The sequence below is a fragment of the Sceloporus occidentalis genome, unplaced genomic scaffold, assembly GCF_023333645.1.
Source record: "Sceloporus occidentalis isolate IW3139 unplaced genomic scaffold, rSceOcc1.0.p SCAF_81, whole genome shotgun sequence".
NCBI classification, from domain to species: domain Eukaryota; kingdom Metazoa; phylum Chordata; class Lepidosauria; order Squamata; family Phrynosomatidae; genus Sceloporus; species Sceloporus occidentalis.
In genome coordinates this window covers 446,699-467,098 of record NW_028317061.1, presented here as the reverse complement: position 1 = coordinate 467,098, position 20,400 = coordinate 446,699, and positions in this window count along the sequence as shown.

The window sequence follows — 20,400 nt, the reverse complement described above, 5'->3', positions numbered from 1 at the left end:
TTGTTAACTTCATGGTATAACAGGTGTTTTAGAAGCTGCTATTTTTTAGAAAATTATTACGCTTCCATATATACCACATTTGTCACTTAGAAAGAGTCACAGGTATTAACATAAATGTCTGCCTCTGATAAAGGGTTACTTTATTTCCCTGTTTAACTATGCAGCTTGTATATTTAATTCAATATCATGAAATGTTTTATTCATTGTAAAAAAAAAACAAAAAAACTTAAAATTGGTCTTCCCCTAATACTAACTACAATCAAAACTGTTGTCACAGTTATTCGTTGTAATTCATCATTGAGGTGGCAGTTACCAGTTATCTTGCATGGATTCTGTATTTAATTAAAAAATTAATACAACAAGGTGGTATCTAGGAACCATTCAAATATGTGACCAAGGGGTTATTTAGTAGGTAGAATAAAAACATTTTAATATTATATAGTACATATTTATAGAGCACCAACATATTCATTGGCGCTATCACAATAGAGGAGGGTGAATATTAACAATGACATTAAAACTGACAATATACAAAATGAAAATAACTAACACATGTTAAGACAAAAGGAGAGGAAGGATGCAGATATAGATATCGGGACAGGTAGGCTTCTAGTTATTGCTTAAACTTAGAATAAGTCTGATGGATCAGGGTAGAAAATCCCAGGGAACAAATAGATCACAGTTGAAAACCTGGCTATGTGAGTGGGAAGAACTGATAAGGAGAATAGCTTGTTGTGGGCAGAGGGTGATTAGGGGAATATTTGGAGCAGAGATATAATAGAGTACAGTGCTGTTAAAGGCTCTGTAGATCAGAGCCAGAATTTTACATTTGTTTTTGCACATTATGAGGAACCAGAGGAACGGTGGAACAGCAGATGAAATATGATGGGCTAAGAAAATTAGTCTGGCAGATGTGTATTTGGAAAAACACAATCCCAGAAGCGCAATTATAGTAAGTCAGGGGTAGGTGTTGTGTTTCTCAAGCCACCATCAGTTAATTTACAGCATTATCCTCCATCAGCTTTTGTTTGAAAATGCATCAAATATCAACAGTGGTATCTCACAGGAGATAATGGAGGTTCTAATTGGTCTTTATTGGTGTCTTTTTACTTCCTCTGCGGATGGACCTGAGTACCTACAGGATGAGGCTCGAGTGACGTGAGACTGGTTACAGGTCGGTGTAGATAGGAGAAACATTAATTCCCACTGTCTGGAGAGCACTTGACTATTGTTCTCGCAGGGATCAGCGATACCTGGAGCATTTTATAAATTAAATGACAAAGCCAAAAGCTGCCTATACCTGTCATAGGTATAACCACAGCAATTGCAACATACAAGTAAAATTTGTCAAACCAAAATCAATGCACTTGCCTTTTAAATACACAAATTAAATGGATTTTAAATGACACAGTAATAGGTCCCAGATTTATTAGTTAATATATATATAATAAAGCGAAACGTAAGCACAATGAATGCATACCGGTTCATTATTTTTTGTACTTAATGTGTACATATTGTTTACTTCCTACTAATGCATAATAATTAAATTATAATTATCCGGAGATCCTAAAATAGTTTGTCTCTCACTTATCACATTCAGCCGGAAGCATTAATACTGCTATCATCCGATAGACAAAATGGCTTCATAAAGATTTACATCAGCCTTTTCTCAATAGTTAAAGCAGATCAGTAATTATAGGTTAATTAGATCCATGATTAGCATTGATTAGAAAAAAGAAAAAAAATATCTTGGTAGAAGGCTGTTTTGGTGTTAGAGTTCATTTCCCTTAAGCAATGGACCTGATAAATCAATTAAATGGACAAATCACCATTAATGGAAAAGTTTTTTTTTTTTGTAGCTGAATGAAAGCACAGATTAGTCCAAACAGCACATCAAAGTTTTATTTTTGCTATTCCATAAAATTACATCATTTTTCAACTGCGCTAATTAGATGGATGTTTATTTACAAATAGACATTTCCAGTTTGGTAAAGCACACTTAAAAGGAGGTACATTAAACGTTGCAATAGCCGACCAATAAAGATCACCATTGCACTCGCACTGGAGTAGATGGCGGAGCTCCAGCCACGCTTGCCAGTACATGTACAAAATGTGAACCTCCTCGGCCCAGCCAGAAAGCCCACCGACAATAGAAAAAACTGAATGCGCTGACATCACAAAAGGGGGGTAAACACCTTACACGTCCACACACGCTTAATCATATCAACCAACCAACCAATGTTGCTCTTCCATCTAGGATAAAAGGGGTTAAAAGCAACTCAAGTGTGAATTGGGTGCAATCCTAACCATAGATTACAAAAAAATTACAAAAAAAAAGTGAACGCGGGATTAGTCTATTGTACCTGTTTCCGTAGGATATTGTATTAGTTAATGGGGTGTGAAGACGCATGGAGCTTGGTGTTGGGCATAATTTCTATGGATGTATTTATTTATTTATTGTACAGTATATATGTCAACTAAATGCACTTTAGTTTTGTAAACAAGTAAAAGAACAAGTAAACAAATAAATATATTATCTCATTTACCATTTCTTCAAAAATAATATTGTATTGGCATTAATATGTGTTACTTTCTATCCAAAATGTATCGCTCATAAAGCTAGTATTTGGACTGTAATCTGAACTTTACTAAATTTATTGTAAATTGAGATATTTCTGCATTCAGAAAATCTTAAAATCCAACTGTGATATTCCAGATTATCCATAATATGAATTCTTACACTAATACACGACATATTATTCAGATTCTTTTTTCTGCTGTGTTGTATGCTAGATCTGTCATCGCCTATAAATTAGCGCCTCGCCATACGTTTTTTGTGATCATAGCTTTATTGAGAAACTGCATTATTGTAAATAATATCTAGTAACATGTTAAAACAATACAGATGGAGGTTTTCAGTTTAATCCCAATGCATCCCGGAGGCATCATGGGAAATCAGTGGAAATTTGCATAAAATGTATGTACTATTCCTTTGGTGGATGTAATTATGATAGCAGAAGCAGATAATTTAAATCTGAATAATTAATATATGGAAAAATAAAAACAATAATAACACAAGATGATTATTTTTCGGTGCAGGAGAAAAATATGGCACTTTATCAGATGTGACAGTTCCCCTTGAAGATTATGGCTATATTAGGGCCAATATGGTATGCTGTGTATCATTATAATCTACTTACTGGAATGAACACTTATTTGCTATTGTATAAAAAAGAAATTCAGAGAGATGGCTTTGGAAATGACCCTTTTTTGTTTGATGAGTTTTTCTTGTACCTTTATTATGTGTTAACGAGATGGATCACAATATATGATAGAGAATCATAGAGCAGAATTATAGGATCAGTGCTGATCAGTGCTTGCCTCATGCCATTATTTTTTTGTTTTGTTTTTTTTTTAACCCCGGTGATTAAACTAATTTTCCCACCCTGCACCAGAAATGCTTGATATGCATATCTGCATATTAAATTACACCGATATCACCATGCTGAAATATTAGGTATAACAGGGATTGGTGCTCCTATTATTATAATGTAAATACTTCACAGTACAGGCAAGTGGCATCACTGGCAAACCTGGGAACTTCTCAGAGTAGTATATCCCACGTGTGGCTAGCCCCAGACTTCCTTTAGTGGATAGGTAGTGATAGGGAAATGGATGGAAAATATCTGCGGAGCGGGCAAATGCTGCTACCCCTGTCTGGAGAAAGAAGAATCTGACCCAGGAAAGCAGGGCTTCACCACGTATGGTTATTGGTTAGAGGTCATCTGGACAGAACATCAAGTTACATTATTGATGGCAACAAACGACTATTGTAGCTGAGAATCAAAGGGGATGATATGCATCATATATTAGAATGCAATAATTGCTGGCCCTTCATTTAAGATAGTGGTACATTTTCTAGCATTCAATTACATTATTGGTTATGCTGCAAAATGCTAAATGTGGAACTATTCCATACAAACCAGTCTGCTAAGTGATATAAATAAGGCCTGGTATTTTCATTATTCTACCTAGGACTTCAATTTTGGATTACCATCCCCTATATGATTATTGTACCTTTTTCTCTAACAAAATCAATCAGCATTTTTAATTTTATATTGTATTATACATGACAGGGGTCATCCCAGATAACCACCCCCCAATAAAAACACAGACACCAAATGTGGGATGAATAAAGGCCACAGACAATTTATTAACGTCATTGCCACGCAACCTGTAAACATAAAAAGATGCATTAACACGGCAATGACCCAAAATACCATAAAACACCCGTAAGCTTGCCAGGACCAACCGGGGCTGAACCGTAAGCATAACCTTATGCGAGGGCATACCATGATGACCCTCCCCCACCTGAGGTTCCAGCAACCGCCCAGCCAGGAACCTCCCACCGACACTTGAACACCAGTGGCAATAACCACATAACACCCCCCGGCAACCTGGCAAGCTACTGCCCCCTTGGCTGTGACAAAAACCTGAAACAAAACAAAGAAAATTAGTAACAAGGTCACATAACCACAGGACACATCATAAAATAAAAGGGAGGGAGGGTGGGACAAACACACCGGGTATGCTGGCACAACAAAAAGCCCCGAACCCCCTTATGCCCCATCCTTATATACCCCCTTCACTTCCTCCCCCTCCCCACTGAACTTTCTATGACCCCCTGACCTAGCCCTGCTCTGCATCCCTGTCAAGGCCCCTTCCGTTCCATTCTGACTACATGGGCATCAGTATAATAGTATATTTAACTGGGTCTGTATATAAGTGGTTGATGATATGGGGTTACAAATGTAGCCATGGATGTTAGTTTATGTGTCAGTCTTCATGTAATTCACTGATAAACGCGTAGGTTCCCTTAACACAAATGCCCAAAGAAACCTAACTTGTTCACATATGTCTCGACAAACCTGTTTTACAAGTAAGCCAAATGATATTGAAAAATTGAAATTCCACAACAATTTTTAAAATGATTTATTCATTAAACCATGAGTTTATGTGTTGAATATTTCAGGTTCACAGAATTTGCTATACATTTTATCGATCAAAGAAGTGGTGTATTCTGGTGTAGAAATAGATGAGGGCGATCAGGCTCCCCGGGGAGTAGGTTGGTTGGGGAGATACGAGATCTGACTCTACTAATGCTTAACCTAGCTCTCAGCAGAGAGGACTGTGGGTACAGAAATATGTCTTGGAGGGCTGCTGGGGGCTGTCCTGGGTCAGACCTAGAATAGCACCCAACCAAAATATATGCCTGAAACCAACCCTGGTAACTTTCTTATCAGAAGAAAGACTGAGCTAAACATTCATACATTTTCCCATATGAATGATACATTATGCAGGGCCAGCTCAGCCCTTCTTAGAAGAGCACATTGGGTGTCCCTTCATAATGCATGTGTTCAACACACCTGCAAACTCCTAGTTTAGTAAGTAAACCCATAGAGATTTCTGGAAGCTTAAAATGTGATTTACTCTAGTTCGACCTCTTGTGCCCTACAATGGTTTATATTTTTCTTCCTATAAGTGTTTCAACTAAAACAGAAAAAAAAAAACAGAATAACACAATCTATGAAAATCATACTGAATATTCTAACAAACACAACCCAGTTATTACCGTATAATTTTTTATTTTTTTTATAGAAAATACATGTTTTGCCACATTTCAACACTTTATATAAACCCTAAATGTGCTTCACAGTATAATTTAAGCAGGATGATTGTTTAACTTGATTATTGTAAATGGATCTAGTGTATGCCCTCAATAAACCATTTAGAACGTGTCTTCACTGGAATCCATGCAATATCTTTCATAACTAGACAAAAAAAAAAAACCATAGAACAAATATCTACTTTAGCATTGGAAGCCACTCATCTCTGAGTATTCTCAAAAGTCTTATCTGACCTAATGCATTTGTTTTCTGAGGATCAGAGATACTTACAATAGGACTAAGCGGAATATATTTACACCAACCAGACATGGAGTCCCTCTCTTATCTTCTAGAGGTGGAGAATAATTGGTGACGGGCTGCCGGTGTACCATGACCCTGATGAAGAAGGATGAGCTAACTCTTTAAGCAGTATTTTTAACTGCTGTAGACACATACTGTATATAACGTGTTCTTTTGGATATTGACACCTCAACTAAGTTGGGTGGCTTCATTTTTAACATAAGACAAAATTAACTTGCCGAAGTACAAAGTGAATCCTATGATTGTCAATAAAATTTCTATGAATTATAAAATAATTTGAACTTAAATATGTATTAGAAATATAATGTAATGCCACATGTCCTAAAATGTTAACATTTATTTAGTAAAAGACGTTATGTGCAAAGGCTGGAGAATTTGCCAAGTAGCCTGGTTCCTGGCACCCAACAACATCTGGAGCAACACTAGTCAAGGGGCTCAATTCAATTACCTTAACTCATATGAACAGTGATTGTAAATCATTTGTAAATAAACACCCCGGCTAAACCCCAAATAGCCCGATTGCTACACCGCAATGAACAAAAATGATACAAGACTATTAGCACAAGTTACATTGACGTTACGTGTACATTTTAGATTAGAAACAGATTTGGTCTCGCTTGCACGTCTGAAGAGGATCCATAATAAACAGCCCAAACCAGCAGAGAGGCAAAAATACAGTAATAAATTAACCCCTTGAATGTCTACTGATTGACTGTTACATACAACTAAACCTTTAAGGCCCCATTATAAGCTCCACAGGGCAAGGACCTCCTTTCCTAAATTTATTCACACCTATTGTACCCCAAAGTCTGTAGACCACTTTACTTCATATATAGCTGCACTTATTGTACCAGTCCTTTTATTATACTGTAAACTGTAAAGCGTCAAGAACATCTGGGCTTGATAAATAAAACTATGCATACAGTACTATTCAAAGGTTTGGGGTCACTTAGCTGTTTACTCCTGTGACCCCTAATTTTTGAACAGTAGTGTATATACATACTTGAATGTATGTATTATTAGTGTTTTTAAGGAAATGGGGATTTATTTGTAGGGAGGGGAGTTTTACAATGTTTTCTGATTACGGACACATACCACATTTATTAGTATACATCCATATTACTAAAATTGTATTTGCGACTATCCATCTTTCTGACAGGTTTTTTTCCTTTGCTGAATAATGGTACTGAATTGTAATATAAAATGTACCAACATTGGCTTTTTCAGAATCCCCAGCTGGTTAATATCACAATTATAGCTAGATTTAGAATGGAGTATACATACCGCCTACCACCTATCAGGACCCCACTACGATGAGAAAGATGCAGCTTGGGAGAACGTACAGTATATATTGACTTTGAAATAGAATGAAAAAAACATTTCAGGATTAAAAAAAAAAAGTTGGAAAGGTTGGTTTTATAGAGTTTCTCTAAAAATAACCCCTGCTTTGTTTGAATGACAGCTTCACTAAAATACAGTCATAGCAGATAATTATCCAGGGACACTTCCAACTATTTCCACTAGATGTTTGTCCATTGTATAAGCCAGTACAAGGTGAATAGTGCTACTATCAATTGAGAAATAAAACATTGCTTGAGGACACAATGACCTTAATGCCAAAGGTATCTTCACTGAGTGTGTCATACAGTGGTGTTGTTGAAAAGCATCACTGAAACAAGGCAAAAAACAGGGTTAGCTTAACATGAAACTGTTCCACACTGGCAATTCTATGTTCAAATGCTACCCCAGGCTAACTGTGCAATAATGTTTGTCTCTTCATAAAGCACAAGCTAAACCTGTCCTGTCCTGATGTCTATGACCCCTAACAAACTCTTTTTTTTATCTTCTGTCGAACCGATGAGGCAATATTACTTTCCAGATTAATTACCCCTCCAATTAATACGTTACAGAACATTCTTTTAAAAAGAGACATTGGGCAATATGCATTTGATGTGAGTGTGTTAGTATATGGTGTTAGCATGAGTATGTGTGTTAGAATGTGAGTGTCAGGGTTGAGCCTAGCGTTACTGATGCAAGGGAGATAATGTGTCTATACAGTATGTATATGTATGTGTATGGTGTTAGAGCAAGTTTACATGTTGGTAAGTGCTTGGGTTTTAGTTAGAGGAGAGAGGGGATTCTGAAGAAATACTGCACCCAGGAAACATTAACCCTAGGTGTACCTCTAAATGCATGGTACAAAAACTCCCCTTGACATTTGCTGGCTGCTGCAGGATGCTTTCTTCCATTTTCTACTGATACATCAGATGATAAATTAACCAAAAAGCATGAAAAATGAAAATATCAAAGAGTCACATTGCTCACCCTTCTTTGCCAATATGGTTGTCTGTCTCAACCCTGCAAGCTATAAAAACAAATTATAAAAACTAAGAGGTAACTACCAATTTCTTGCTACATAAAGAAAGAAGTCTGCAAAATAATTTACAGTTTGTTTTCAATGCAATTCTGTTAAATTCCCCAAATAGAGTTATCTTCTGTAGTTATGAAATTGTACGTGTCAGCAATATACAATTACACTGTGTATGGTAGGAGGAATCGAGTAACATAATACACCACAAAGTGCTGATCACAATGTGATGGGGATGCTAATTGTATCTATCAGTGTATACACATAATAAGCATCACAGATAACCATGTCATAATCATTTTCCTTTATGTAAGACTCATTTGCCTTTTGTTCTAGATTAAATTTCAATATTCATAAAATTATTGATAGACTTCAATTATAAATCTCATAACAATGCCACTAAAATAGCACACTGTGACCGAGCCAAATAAAAAACAGAAAAAAGCCATGATTTGTTCTTTATCCATGTGGCACATAATGATGGAACCTACACAGGCACCTGGAAAGTAATTAATTGATTTCCAAGGGAGATTAAATGTATTACAAATAAGTAAATACATTAAAATGTTTCGGCAAGGAAGCATGATGGGAATGGGGGGTGATAAGAAGGTTTGCAGATAGCATAGGGGTTAAACAGATCTTTCAGGCAGCTGTTAGCATCACTGATTTAATTTATTGAAGCTACATATAGCCTTTGCTTTGTTTCTCAGGAAGTGTAATATCTTCATAGATATTCAGCATAAGTCGATGACCAATCTCAAACAGCTCTAAACTCGACCATCGCACCCTTCAAAAGGTAAAATTAACAAACAGCGCCTGTGCATAGAAATCTAAATTCACTTTAGGGTGAGCTGCTATGCAATACGGGCAATTGACCACTCAACCCCCTCTGAGATAGATGGCTGTAAGCTCCCGGAGTATGGATAAAGAGATACGTGCACCTCTTTATCTCCATAATTTCCAGGAGGAGACAGGGTTGAGCGGAGTCACATATCATTATTGCGCATCAAAGACAGGCTGAGGCTTCACAGGGTAAGTGAGTTTCTTGTGTGTGTGGGTATGTAAGTGTGAGTGCCTGGGTATTTTACTGTGTGTGGATATGTTAGGGTGTGTGTCTGGATTAACAAATTAACCCATTTGACACTAGTTATTTTACTGAATACGCAGCTATACCACCATATATATAATATATAGTACTGTTCAAACAGTTTAGGCAGGAGTCCAAAATGCTGTAAATTAAGAATGTGTTCAAAATTAGACATGTTCATAGTTTATTTTTATCATATAACAATTAGAGTGAACACAAGAACAATCTAAATTAAATCAATATTTTGCACAAAGCCAGGGATTTCTAGGCATATAGTTAGGTGATTGAACAATTATACCAAACAGGTGCTAATGATAATCAATTTAATATGTAGGTTAAAACATAATCATTAATTGAAACAGCTGTGAAGTAGGAATAAAACTAGTTGATGTACAGCCAAACTCCTTAGCAATGTGATGTTGCTGAAGGCAGTTTAATGTCAAAAGTCATACACCATGGGAAGAGCACAGCAACTGCAACAGCAAGGGCTCTCTCCTAGGCAGAAATTACAAGGCAGACAGGGTTTCCAGATGCTCTGTCCAAGCTCTTTTTGAGAAGTAATAAGAAAAAGGCAATGTTGAAGATCAGAGATACAGTGGTCGCCCAAAACTTAGTGCAGCAGATGAGATACATCATGCTTTTTCCCTTCATAGTCAGAAGATGCCTAGCAGTGTCATCACCTCAGATGGTATGCCCATCTACTATCTGGAGAAGTCTGGTCAAATGATCTTTAGGGAAGCATCTCAAATTCTGCAGCATGACAACAAGCCCAAACATACAGCCTAAGTCATTAGCATGAAGAAGATGAAGGGGTCCTGGAAGTTATGGTAGAGCCCTCACAGAGCCCTGATCTCAACATAATCAAATCTGGTGTTGTTTTTGTTATTCAGCAAATACTTTGTTTAACCCCTTCGTGACAAAGGCTGATTTTACTTTTTGTACCCTTCGTGACAATGGCCGTTTTAACATTTCTGCGCTGCTCGTGTTTAGCTGTAATTTTCTTCTTTCCCGTTTACTGAACCCACACACATTAGATATTGTTTTTTTCAGGACAAGAAGTGTGTTGTATGTACAATAAGACAGACAGATCAGGCAGAAACTTCTTTATTCCATGCTCTCTCTTCCTCTCTCTCTGCTGCCCCCTCCTAGTTGCATAACAGGACTTAAGGTAGACCATATATTAGTATTTAAGGTAGAACTTTAGAGTTTGGAAATTAACAACATTAACAGTGTCACAAATCAACATAACATTACATCACAAGAAGGGCTTTCTTTAGATGACATTGTTTTGATTGTATCATATTATTTACTATTAAAAAAAGTATAAAATATGGTGAAAAATTTAGAAAAAAATGACTGTTTCTAACTTTTAGTTGAAAAATCTTTTACTCATCTATAAAAGGTAATGAAAAAACCTGCTAAATAGATTCTACTATTTGTCCTGAGTTTAGAAAAGTTCTCGTATATGTCACTATCACAAAACACCCCAATATGTGTTCAGCAACATCTCCTGAGCGCGGTGATACCCCACATGAATGATATTGCCTGGCTGTTTGGGGGCAAAAGGGCCACATTTGGGGCATGCACATTTTTCAATGTTGAACTTTGGCATTTGGGGATCCACTGCCCATGCCCTATTTGGTACATCTTTGAGCCGGGCCATTTCAGTGTGCCCAACAAAACCATATATTTTTGAAAACTAGGCACCATAGGGTATTTTAAATGCTGGTATTTTAACTCTTTGCATGCACACATTTTACCACCAGCATTTTTTCTAAGTTTGCAGTAGTATTTTTGTGTGTGTATTTTTCCCACACACACCTACTTTATGTATGAATTTACAGCTCCTGGTATATGCCGCTGTCACGACACCCCAATATGTGTTCAGCAACATCTCCTGAGTACAGTGATACCCCACATGCATGGGTTTGTCATTTTTGGGGGGAACTAAAAGGCCACATTTGGTACGTGTGCATTTTTCTAATTGGAAATTAGATGTGTGGCCATCCTTCCCCCCCCCGTGTTAATTGGGACATTGTTGAATCCGGCCAATTCAATTTACTCCATCAAATCATACATTTTTTAAAAGTAGACACCCCATGGGCATTTAATATGCCAGTATTTTAACTCTTTCCATGCGAGAATTTTTTTTAAGCTAATGTGCTAATTTTAGGACTTGCTCACAAAAATATATTTTTTATATATATATTTTAAATTTTTTTTGCCTTTTTTTAAAACATTTTTAACATTTTTTTTCAACTTGAAGGTTCCCCTGATAGTGACATCAGAGGGAAATTATTTTTACATTTTACTGGTTTTTTACTATTTTTTTTCTAATTATTATTAATTTTATTTTATTTTTAATTTATTTTTTCTAATCACACTGTGATTAGAAAGCTGGGCTCCATTGACTTGCATGTTTGAATGCAGTACCTGTAATCAACCTGCAAGTAGAGCCAGAGTTCTCTAGAGGGTCAGGAGACCGTCTAGCGAACCTTTTCATCTTTATTTTTTTTTTCCCGGGCCGCCGCCATCTTGCTAATGGCGAAGATCACCGGCAGCTGCGGCTGTGACCGCTCTCCGGAGCGGTTACAGTCCATCAAGAGGTAAGTGTTTGGTGTCGCTGGATGCCTCCTGATCGAGGCATTCCAGCGACACCATTTAAGTTTAGGAGGTGATCGTTGATCGCCTCCTAAATGCTTTTACATTGTATGGCGGATGTTGACGCCCCGGGGAGGGGCCAGACATGGCCCCTGATTCCGATCATGGCGTTGCTGAATGCTTTGAGGTCGAGGCATTACAGCAACGCCGTTTGGGTAAAAAAAATCGATCACGGATCGATTTTTTTTACCCGTTTTAACAAATGACGGTCCTGGCACGTCATTTGTCGTTAACGACATGTTTTTCCGTGACATGCCCGGACCGGCAATTGTCATCAAGGGGTTAAGAAGTGTAATATTTAGGATTCCAATACAAGCTGACATGGGAAAAGCTTGCACAGGGTCCTATCAGGTATAAATATGGCCCTGAAAATATGCTGGGATAGGTAAGTCTACTCCTTCAGTTATTTGCTAAGCCCCTAGGTACAATCGGACATTTAGCACATGAATTTGCAAAGAGAGATCAGATAGTTCTGATGAGCAGTTTTTCAGGGACGTTTGCTCCAGACCCCACTATTTGAACTGTGCTATAGTGTAAATTGCTATGTTTGGTATATTCCTTGTTAGAATATTTATTTTTTACTACTTAATTATCATTTTCATAAGTACCTATTTTATTTAGACAAAAAAATACCAGCAAACTGCTGTGTGGAAGCTTTGTTCTTTTACAAGCAGATCATACAGTCATAAAACCCAAAGCATTAACCTTATGCATCGCTAGCCATCTCTTGGCTGGAGACCAGACTGTATTCCCTAACATTTGGTATATTATTAGAGGTTATTATAATTCAGTGGAGTAGAAATTCCCCTTCCAAATAAAAATGTCATGTTTGAGCATGATTGAATGCTTAGATGTGTCTTCCACTAACAGTGTATTTCATAGGCATGCATATAATTTACCAATGTAGGGTGATAAGCAAAGATTCCAGCTGAGCTGCATGACATGTTCAAGACTGTGACATGTTCTGGGTTTATATGCATGTACACCCCCCCCCCAAAAAAAAAGAAATTGGCCGTTCTGAAAGAAATATAGGTATGCCTGCCTACATATAATAGCAGTGCTGACTGCCGAGCAACTTTACCAAAGTAATTTACTAATCGTATTGCTTTACACCTGCTATGCAACATCACCAATTTCTTGGCTCCTCATTCCCTCTCAAATAAAATGTAAACTGCCAACCCTTACCCTTGACATCACTGCATTCCTCTGTATCTCTCCACAGTTACCACTTCTCCCCATCTGCAAAACCTGGATTTCACCTGTGTTGTACCTTTTCTCCAAAATTCCCTACCTCATTATTTCAGAATATCCCCTATACTCAGTAAACACCCACTTATTAGGTGAACACAACCTGCATTTCATAAATAAACCATGTGATGCCCCAACTTTCATATCTCCAGGCCACTAACTTCTGCATTTGATGCAATAAAAGCATCCTTGCCCAAGCAGCCCCTCACCTTTTCTCATTCACCTCGCAACCACAAAGAGAAGAATATTGCAGAGAAAGAGAGGTGCAGAAAGGCCACAGCGCGCACCATGGGGACAGCCTCTTTCCGGTTTCTCCGATAGGGGGAGACATGTAACAGGAGACTCTGCCTTTTTGCAGAAATACCTGTATGATAGAGCTGATACCAGGCAGAAGAGGACGAAGAAAGAAGACAGAAGAACAATAAGAGGCAAGAGAAGAAGCAGAGCTGCGAAAAGGAGACAGGGACATGGTAGTGGAAGGCAGAGAAGGTAGGTAGATATTGAGAGAGAATATGTGTGAGAGCAAGGAAAGCAATGACATGCAAATTAAAATTCGGAACTCCCTGCTTCGTTTTCATTTGTTTCATTAGGAGTCTTTGCTCATTTTGAGACATTTGTATGAATGAACAAAATTGGCAAATTTTGTTAAAATTAAAATGTGTATGAATCGGAATGCAAGTCTAGTACACAGCAAAAATAATACATAAGAAAACCAACAAAAATAGTAGATATGAATGAGAAGAATTTAACAGCAGCCCATCATGGATTTCTTATCTTGGGGAAGCATCAACAAAAACTTTTTTCAGATATTCTGTTTGACAAATGTAATTTTGAACCACGTGGGCCGCTATCAGCAAATCCTTGTTTCAGTGTTCTTCACATTGATCCTTTCTTATAAGTGTTTGTTTTCATTTTGTGAAACAAAAACTCACTTTTTGGTGAGTATTTGCATTAAAAAAAGTTAATAATGTGTGCTGCTTTTATAGATAAGTATTAAAATTATATTAAAATAACTTCACAACTGGAGGGGTTTGCATAGCAAGCAGACAGAGCTGCATGTTTCATAAAGCCAGATAATTTGGTTTACTAAGCTTATATTATGAATTATCTTGAGAAGAAAACTTAACGCTATTAGATCACACAATATATGGCCCAACAGTAGCCTGAACTGAAGCCTGTAAGAAAACAAATTATATGTGTTTTATGAACTGTAGAAAACGAGCTGTTATTACCAGCCAGAAAATTCCCCTGAATGATTTATTTTCACGTTAAGCCACAAGCAAGGATAGATATTAAAAAAGCCACACACAACTTCGGATCAACCAGTGGGAGGGCTAATAATCTTTAAAATATTACAGACAACACATTCCATCATTTCCATCCCTTGAATCATTATGTCTTTGGTCAAACTCTGATCTTGATATCTTGACATTCTGTATGATTTTCTAGTATGCGTTATAACAGCAAACAGCAAGACTAATAGGAAAGTGTGATCATCACAGCCATTTGTTCGAAAGAGAGGACTTGTTTTGACCATAAGACATGTCATGCCTCTTTTGTCTGAATCTAGAAGAAAGCAAATCAAACCCTAGCTCCAGAGATACAAATCTGACATGATCTATGGACAGCTTTTGTTGTAGATTACAGTATAGCTCTCTGTCGCTTAACAAAGTTTTCCAGAGAAGTGATAGATATATCACATAACTGTATGCTCAGATTTCTCCACTGCTTTATTTGTACTTTTTAGAAAGGAATGTGTATTCACTTAGACGCAGAACTTCTGTTGTAAGGATGTTTTACTTAACTACCACCCTTTATGTGGTCCTAAAATGTCTCCTCCTTTGAAATATATTTCCTCTTGTACTTTATTAAAGAGACATCCCAGGCATCATATGCACATTAATGCATATGATAGCTGTTAGGTCTCTTTAAATTAGCATGGTGCTCCCCGTCAAAAGCATGAGGAGATCCTGAAGAGGAGCTGCAGCTACCATATTTTTTTTAATTTCTATTCTGAAAACTATCAATGCTTTTAGTAGCTCTTCTTTGAACTCTTTCTAGAATGTCTATGCTGCTACAAAATGACTTGAAATTCTCATAGAAAAATACTAGTATCACTACTCCTGTTCACAGTAACAGGATACAAAAGAGGAACCAAATCCATAGAATACCAATTTTAAAAAAACTGGAAAAAGGGATTCTGAAAATAAACCTTTATTAGAATGATTTAAAAATGACAAAAGACCTTCTCCCTGTAGCCTTAAACAGTCTTGTTGAAAAGTCTTCTACAGAATAAAATCCACTGCCTATCCACACTTACAGATATGTTCTTCTAAAGTCTCCAATTTTACTAGATAATACCCTGGATAATAAAATTGGAGCTTGAAGTTATCAATAATCTGACCTGGTTGAAACTGCCAGTAGCATATGGTTGTCTCAAACCTGAAACTATGCACCTGCAAGTACACACGGCCGGTATGTCTTATTAGGGTCTTTTTATGTTTTGTTTCTGCTTAGTAACTATGATGTTTAAGTTAGATTATTGATAGCTTTCATCTTGTGGAGCCTATACACAAGCCAAGTAGACTTGACCTTCCAAGACGGCTTTAGAAGCTTGTTATGCGCCCCTTCCACCTGAGCCCATACTTACCAGCCCAGTCTTAGTGATCCAACTAATAATTTCACAGAACCTACTGCCAGTGATACTTTCAAACTCTAAGCCATGTACATAGGAAAAGCATTTGGTGGGCCGCTTATTTAGCAATAGTCTAGGCACCTCTTATCTAATACTGAAGCACAGTCACGCTATGATAACATCGCCAGCTTCTAGCATGTGTTACATAGTTTTGCCTACAAAGTAAGGAACCCAGGGGAGGGCTACGTCAATGTGGAAAGAGAAGCCAAACTAATAACAAATAAGGTCACATACGTTTATGGAAACAAAGCACACAGATTGTGTCTAGATTTTGGTTCCTACAGCGAATTAATATTACATTTGAATCATTTTGAGCATCTTATTGATTTGGATGAAGTCTTCTTTCAAGTTTGTATTTGGTTCAGCATGCTTTTTTCAGAGATAGCGCTGGATGTATTCTTTCTTAATCCACGCATAGGAAAAAGATTGGAAATTCTAAAAAATGCAATAATAATTTGTAACACAGCTGTCAGACATACAAAAGGTTAGGGCACAAATTATTAATTTAGTCTTATTATGAAACAGAGGGACCGCGACCATCAGAGCCAAGTATAGAAAATGAACTACTGCGCTAAATGCTCTGCATGAACAATTATTCATTTAAGGTGAGATTTGTATTAAGTGAAAACACAAAAAGCTTCAGAGTGTTTGGGGTAAAATGAAAGAAAAGGCAGTTAGATGGATACATTTTATTTAATGAAAAGAAAAAGATCTCTAATTATTGAATGCATTACATTAGACATATTTTTTTAAAAAAAGCTATATAATTAATTTGCAGCCTCTATTGTTAACTGTGCAGCTGAGATCATTTGAGTGCTTATAATTACACCCCAGTTCATTTATCCACTTCTGAAACAATTATTGTCCTATATCTTTCTTATTTAACAAAAGTCACTGAAGCATATTAATAAAGAAATTCAGAGAAAAGTTTTAAAACTGGAGCACTCGCTATGGTAAGCAATGGAATGTTCCTTCTGATCAGTGGCGTCGCTGTTGCCCCCCCGCCGAATTTGTAACCACCCAGGACAGTCCCAGTCAGGTGCTAACGACAGCACCTTGCCGTCAGTAGCACTACCTTACCTTGATGGAGGTCTGTGGACCTCCATCACCACCTACCCCGGCGATCTGCCCCTCAAACTGAAGGGCATCACCGGGGCCACCCGATCCGCCCGGTGCCGTCTCGCGCAATGACGCGATGACGTCACCGCGCAACTTTATTAACAACTGACAATTGTCAGTTAAAGAGGTATGGGGGCATGCTGCTTAGATGCCTGTATCTCAGGCATCTAAGCAGCTACATACCCCCAACATATACCGTTGGAAAGGTAATCGCCTCACCTTTCCAACGGTATATAGATTGTAAAAAAAGAATAACAAATATTACGTTAAAAAAATAACTAAAAGCAGATAAAAAAAGATAAAAATTGTCTAGAGACCCCCAAATTAAATTATTTAAACATAAAGTAGTTTAACTTTAAAAAAAAATAAAAAAGTTTAAGTATTCTAGCTAAATGATCACTGTGGTAGCCAATGTTACCACAGTGATCATATAGCTATAAAAAGTTACATTCCCTTTTTAAAAATGGCCGATACTAATTTTAAATCCTATTATGCCTTTGATCATGGGGTTAAATTTAGCCAACGGTAGAGGGAGGCAATTTTTGAAATCCTGATGAACTGCAAATATTATTAAAATCAGCCATTTAGCCTGTGCGGTACGTGAGTAACCATTTAATCCCTGGAGCGCCTTGCATTTTTACTGCAAAACTTATTTTTGCTGTAAAAGTGATTTTTTTTTTCTCCCTTTACCATCATTTCTTTGGGATTGTAACGGGAAAGAATGGTGTGTGCTACTGTGAGTGAATGGAGATATGAAAGGCGTGTGAATGGTCAGTAATTAGGGTTAAAGCCTTGATGTGGCGTTACTGCTCACGTAGGAAGTTAAATTATGGCACAAAAAGTACACATTTGCAAAAACGACATCCCTTGGCGCATCAAATGAGGGGCTGCATGTGTTTCTAATACAAACCTGGAGTGCGCAAGACAAAAATGAACATGTCGCTATGGTTAGAAAAAACATATTTTCTAGCCAAAGCGACATATTCCATCATTATTTGAGCACTCAACTTTTGTCCTAGAAATACATGTAGCCCCTCATTTGAAGCTCCAAGGGGTGTAGTTTCTTAAAATGGATGAATTGCCTGAATGAGGGAGAGCATGAGTTAATATGTGGATGAGTTGTCTGAATGAGGGAGAGCATGAGTTAATATGTGGATGAACTGTCTGAATGAGGGAGAGCATGAGTTAATGTGTTTGTGTGTATCATAGATGTATAATTGTGTAAGGGCAAAGATGGCACTAGCAGGATGTTTGAGCCTTGGGGAACAAGATGGCACAGGCAGGGTGTATATGGGACAAAGATGGCAAATCTTATGTGTGTTATCTGGGTGCTGACCAGGGTCTTTGTGGGCAGCGTGTTTGGGGTGTGCAACCTGTGATCTATCCCTGTAATTTAGGGGTTTTAAATATACCTTTAATGCGGTGTTTTTATGTGAATTCCAATTGATCTGTACCTGCAAAGCTGGGTTTGTGTGTTCTTCTGTAGATCCATATCTGCTTTGCTATGTTTCCATACATTATTTATGTATACCTGCAAATACAGGGTTTGTATGTCTTGTTCAGTTGATTAATACCTGCAATGCTGTTTCCATGTATTTATTTGATCTATACCTGCAATGCTACATTTCATATATTATTATTGTATACCTGCAAATACAGGATTTGTATGTCTGATTCTGTTTATTTGATATACCTTCAGTGCTGAGATCACAAGTGAATTTCAATTGATCTATACATGCTAGGTTTGTGTGTTAATGTGTTGATCTATACCTGCTATCGGCAGCAGGGTCTAATATTTATATATATATCGGCAGCAGGGACTAATATTAATATATATCGGCAACTGGGGCTAATATTAATATATATGGGCAGCAGGGGCTAATATATATATATATATCAGCAGCAGGATCTAATATTTATATATAATCAGCAGCAGGATCTAATATTAGGCCCTGAAATCATTTAGTGCAAAAGTTAAGGTATTGTGTTGTTTAAAGGACAAACAAGTATTGTATTGGCCAATAACAAAAGTATCATTCCATAGCACATTACTTTTGGCAATATATATATATATATATATATATATATATATATATATATATGTGTGTGTTTTTTCAGTGGTATGATTTAATGGTGGAAATTATTAATGCCCCCCCAGTTTGACTGTGGTATCTTGTGTGCCCCCCCTATATATTGTTTCTAGAGTCGCCACTGCTTCTGATTGCTTGACGCTTAAGAGTAATTCTGGAGCTAAATGAGGTGTAGTGATCATGAAAAATTCCATTTGTTGCTATACTGATGCTCCAGTTTTTTCACTTTGCACCAGAATTGCTCCAATTTTATCATGGTAAATACAGTCTTCCAAAAATGATGTTTATAAATGTGGCCCATCGTATGTGGTTTGTTGCCAGAACAGGTTTATCATCATAGACAGATGGTCTGTTTTATGCTGTCAGTCATCATGGAGTAGGTTGTAGTTCCATGCTTGTTCAAGAATACCTAATGTACCAGAGGAGCACACATGATTGTCTACCTGGGCTGCAGACAACGCTACTGATGTCCCTCATGAGTAACCCCTTCTAGATACTCCTTAAAACAGACAATAATAAACGCACCCACTACCTTTATCATCCTGTGATGTTTTTATTCATTAACATTAACTGAGGGGAGCGCACGGGTATACACACTGAGAAGAGCGTACGGGTATACACACTGAAGGGAGCGTACGGGTATACACACTGAGGGGAGCGTATGGGTATACAAACTGAAGGGAGCGTACGGGTATACACACTGAGGGGAGCGTACGGGTATACACACTGAGGGGAGCGTACGGGTACACATACTGAGGGGAGCGTACGGGTATACACACTGAAGGGAGCGTATGGGTATACAAACTGAAGGGAGCGTACGGGTATACAAACTGAAGGGAGCGTATGGGTATACACACTGAGGGGAGCGTACGGATATACACACTGAGGGGAGCGTACGGATATACACACTGAGGGGAGCGTATGGGTATACACACCAAGGGGAGCGTACGCATATACACACTGAGGGGAGCGTATGGATATACACACTGAGGGGAGCGTATGGATATACACACTGAGGGGAGCGTATGGATATACACACTAAGGGCAGCGTATGGATATACACACTAAGGGCAGCGTATGGGTATACACACTAAGGGCAGCGTACGGGTATACACACTGAGGGCAGCGTATGTGTATACACACTA